Raw genomic sequence first — 5,000 nt, forward strand, 5'->3', positions numbered from 1 at the left:
GCACTGAATTATACATGGGGGGTGCTCAGAAGCTCAGGCCATAATGCTCCCTAAGTGGCAGTAGCAGAGTGGGGGGGGTGCACGTGTGTGTGTGTGTGTGTGTGTGTGTGTGTGTGTGTGTGTGTGTGTGTGTGTGTGTGTGTGTGTGTGTGTGTGTGTGTCCGTGTGTGCGCGTGTGTCTGTGTTTGTGGCTATGCGTGAATTCACAGTATTGCTGGCAGGGAAAACACACACTTGAGACAGCAGACCTGTAGGAAGAGCTGGGTTAAAAACAAACGTGCGTTTCATCTCCATGTTCGGCTCAGTAGTAGAGGAGGGGGAGTAAACATTGGGAACAGAAGAAGCAGCATGATTGATGAATACACTACATGAGTTCCTCAGACCTGAAGCTGGAATCTTGGCCGGCTTTTTGAAATGAAAAAGTGCGCACGGGCCAATAATCAGAGTGTAAGGATGAAGCATATAGAATAGTCTGGCCAAAAACTAGTCAAGTCAAGTCAGCTTTCATTGTCAGTTTCTCCTTATGCACAGGTCATACAAGGAAATTGAAATTACGTATAAAATATGAGTGCAGTATACTAGAATAAAAGATGAGTACAGTGTACTCAGGTCAAAAACATGAAACATATAGTATACACAGACCAATCTGGGCTGCTCATGAGATGGAATATAGTGTACTTGGCCCAAAAATCAGAACAGTTGAATAATAGATAAATCCATAATATTATCAATAATAATCGATAATAGATGAAGCTGACAGCATAGCCTGGCCAGGAAAAAATAACTCAAAAGATAAGTATACTTCAGCCAAAAATCAAAATAAAAGAGGACGTTTAGTGTATTTGGGGTGGGAGCCGTCATCATACGACCTACTGTTGATCCTCAGGCCTCACTCCAGTACACGTTGCGTGCCACTCTTGATCCCGAGGGACAGGGCTGTTGTATTGTGCAAAAATAAGGTCAGGTACGGTGTGCTTTGTGTGTGTGTGTGTGTGTGTGTGTGTGTGTGTGTGTGTGTGTGTGTGTGTGTGTGTGTGTGTGTGTGTGTGTGTGTGTGTGTGTGTGTGTGTGTGTGTGTGTGTGTGTGTGTGTGTGTGCGTGTGAGGCGTGTGTGCGTGTGATGGCGTGCGTGCGTGCGCGTGCGTGTGTGGTGCCAAATAGTATGGCTGCCTGCGGTAGCGTCCGGTGTTTCTGTGGTCTAGTAATGCCACACAGGCTCCCTGGAGAGAGCTAAACTCTCTCTCTCTCTCTCTCTCTCTCTCTCTCTCTCTCTCTCTCTCTCTCGCTCGCTCTCTCTCTCTCCAGGGGACCATAGCCCTTGGCCCACTTTGCTTAGTTGTTCGTGTGCATATGTATGTCTGTGTGTGTGTGTGTGCGCGTTTGAGCACGCGCGTGTGTGTGTGTGTGTGCGTGCGTGTGTGTGTGTGTGCGTCAGTGAGGTAGCCCTATAGAGAGTGTGGCGTGGGCCGCAGGGCTTGCTGTACAGTACATATGGTACAGTAGGCCTATACTGCATGTATAGAGACTGAGTAGTGAGCCCGGCTCAGCTTTCTCTTGTTCCCATCAGTAAGTAGTTTGACTTGAATGGGATGGAGGAGGAGGAAAAGGTGGCACCTCTGCTGTGCTCTATACTTCCTGGTGTCAGTGCTGTTTTTGTTGTCCACTATAGTGTGAAAAGTCACACAGGCACACGGCTGAGAGCAGCCACTATTTGCTGTAACTCCTTGATTACTCCATGATTATAGCATAGGCAAAACAGCATAATCAAAATAGCATTTCATCTCCGCGATACCATTACAGCTTCATTAGATGTGTCTTGTCTGTGTGCCTGACTGCCTGTCTGTGTGCCCGCTTGCCTGTCTGTCCTTGGTCTTCTGTCGGTCTGCCTGTGTGTATGCCTGTGTGTCTGTCTTCCTGCTTGCCTGTCTATCTTCGCTTGTCCGTCTCTATGCCTTTCTGCCTCCCCTTACTCTTCTGTCTGCCTGCCTGTATGACTGTCTGTCTGCCCACCTACTTGTCTGTCTGTCTGTCCATCTGTCTGTCTGTCTGCTTTCCTGTCTGTCTGCCTGCTTACCTGTCTGTATGCCTGCCCACCTGCCTGACTATTGTCCTGCATGTATTCCTGTCTGTCTGTCTGTCTGTCTGTCTGTCTGTCTGTCTGTCTGTCTGTCTGTCTGTCTGTCCATTGTGTATGTCTTTCTGTCTATCTGTCTGTCTGTTTGTCTGTCCATGTTCCTGTCCTTGTGTACCTGTGCCTGCCATGGTTACCCATGCTCTGAGCTGTTACCATGACATTGACATATGTGTGGCTTCATCTGTTTCACGGAACAGACAGTGGGGAGAATTCCTATGCATACTATACACATGCAGGACACACACACGCTGAAACACACACATGCAAGCACGCACGCACGCACACAGACACACACACACGCACACACACACACACACACACACACAAACCTACACACACACACACACACACACACACACACACACACACACACACACACACACACACACACACACACACACACACACACACACACACACACACACACACACACACACACACACACACACACACACACACACACACACACACACAGACATCTGTGCTGCAGACTGCAATGTGATTGCTATAACTCTCAATGCGGCGGTTTGATTGACAGCTCCTCAGCAGTGGAAGGTGAGGTCATGTGGGGGTTTATGAGACAGTCGGCAGACCACCCTCATGGTGCTTCAATGCCCAACACACACACACACACACACACACACACACACACACACACACACACACACACACACACACACACACACACACACACACACACACACACACACACACAGAATCTCTCTCTCTGTCTGTCTCTCTCTCTGTCTCTCTCTCTCTCTCTCTCTCACTCTCTCTCTCTCTCTCTCTCTCTTGTCATACACACACACACACACACACACACACACACACACACACACACACACACACACACAAACACACATGCACGCACCCACGCGTGCACACACACTCTCACACACACACACACACACACACACACACACACACACACACACACCCTAGCTTGCCTGAAAGTCTGCCACCAACCCGGAGTGGAGTCCTAAGTGTCTCCTGGCGCTATCTGTCTAATGTCTTCCTGCGTTGGAGAGAGCCGCCACATTTTAAACCTGTTCCCAGTGACTTAATAGTGTTGTGGTGGAGTGACTGACTGCTCTGCTAATGTCAATGCATGCTGGCGCAGGTTATCTGCTAACTATGCAAGGTGAGGTGTGTGTGTGTGTGGGCATGTGTGTGTGTGTGTGTGTGCGTGCGTGCGTGCGTGCGTGCGTGCGTGCGTGTGTGTGTGTGTTTGTGAGTCTCTCTCTCTCTCTCTCTCTCTCTCTCTCTCTCTCTCTCTCTCTCTCTCTCTCCTCTGAGACCTCTGTCTCTCGCTCTTGCTCTCTCTCTCTCTGTCTCTCTGCATTTGCATTGTGGCTCTGTGTGTCTGCGTGTGTGTTATCGTGAAGAGTCGCCAAGATGTCTCTTGATGAAAGGACGAGTCACCGCCAGCCTCTAGGGATTGAAATAATTACATTTTTAACCATTTGAATCTCGAGAAAGACATGAACAATTAAATTGCACCTCCTGTCTGAGACGAAACAAGTCAAGGCATCATCTTCCACCATAGCAGAGCAGAGTTACGCTTTGTTACTCTTTTTTAATCCCTCACTGTATTGCCTTGATGTAAATATCACACATAGTTTTGAATGAACACTACAGTGTGTGTGTGTGTGTGTGTGTGTGTGTGTGTGTGTGTTTGTGCGTGTGTGTGCACGCATCTGTGTCTGTGTGTTTGTGTGTGTGTTTTTTTCCCTCTTTCCTTCGATCGGGAACAGGAGCACTCTGTGCTCACAGAGAGAATGTGCTGTGCATGTGCACCATGTCCTGAACTTGACCCAAAAGAGTACAGCCACTGCCACAGCCACTGCCACCGTGCCTTTATCCCAGTGACGTAACAAGAATGCGAGAGAATACGTAGTTCTGTGCATTGCCAATTACCGTACCGGGACCAGATTAACGCACAGGCGAGATATGGCTGCAGCCTAGCGGCCCCCCCCACCTCCTGCCAGGGCCCCCCTGATTGGCCAAAAGTTGAAAAATTGCAAAATTGTGACAAGATCTGTTGGGATATGTTGTGTTCAGTACACTTGGTAGACATGTTATCCCTAATCCCTACTTTGTAGCCTAATGCCGTGTACAGACCAGGAGCAAACGGAGCGAATGAAGCGACGGAAGTCATTATTTCTCTATGGAGGGCACGCGACCTACGCTACCAAAGCGAATTCGCCAGGAGCGAAGCTTCTTGCGCGACCAGAGCGAATTTTGACGATTAAACTAAATCTAATCGCAGGCGAATTCGCTCTGACGCTGTTCGGCGAAAACCAATCGGAACGTTCATATCTCTGAATGTCCCAGGCTGTCAAGCCAGAGCCGTTATGTGATTAGCTGAATCAAACATGTCAATGCTGCGTCGGGAGCGAATACAGCGAATTCAAGGCGAAACTTCTTCTGTTACCCACGCTACCAGGCAGCGTAGTTCGCTCTTGGTCTGGACACGGCATAATTATGACACTGTTCATGTACATTTGTCGCAAAATTTGGCTTCTTGGGAGGGGGCCCAGAGCAACCTGTAGCCTAGGTGCCCTAGGCCATTTTACACGTAATCCGGCCATGCCCCTTACATAAACCCAGGAGAAGGGAAGGGGACAGGGGAATGGTGGGGTAATTTTAGAGAGGTGTTCTACGTATGGGCTGGTAGTCCCCTGTAGGCCTCTAGTAGAGACTGCTTATGGTTGGTTGGCCCGTGGTTACCTCTACAGCCTGCGTGCGGCTTATGCGTCCTAATGGGATTAAGAGTGGCCGATATCTATTAGTACTGCAGTGCTGCGTTGGCCAGACTGTGGGAGCTTTAGCCAGGTGAAAGGTGCCTCTAGGCTCTGTGCTGTGT

The 5,000-nt window shown here is 49.1% G+C and overlaps 1 protein-coding gene across 1 annotated transcript in view; it reads left to right on the forward strand.

The window, feature by feature from the left end:
- The window catches only part of LOC134447833 (RNA polymerase II elongation factor ELL), a 69,739-nt gene that overhangs the window by 41,685 nt on the left and 23,054 nt on the right, over positions 1 to 5,000 (forward strand). The window lies entirely within an intron of this gene.

The sequence above is a fragment of the Engraulis encrasicolus genome, chromosome 4 (genome assembly GCF_034702125.1).
Source record: "Engraulis encrasicolus isolate BLACKSEA-1 chromosome 4, IST_EnEncr_1.0, whole genome shotgun sequence".
NCBI classification, from domain to species: Eukaryota; Metazoa; Chordata; class Actinopteri; order Clupeiformes; family Engraulidae; genus Engraulis; species Engraulis encrasicolus.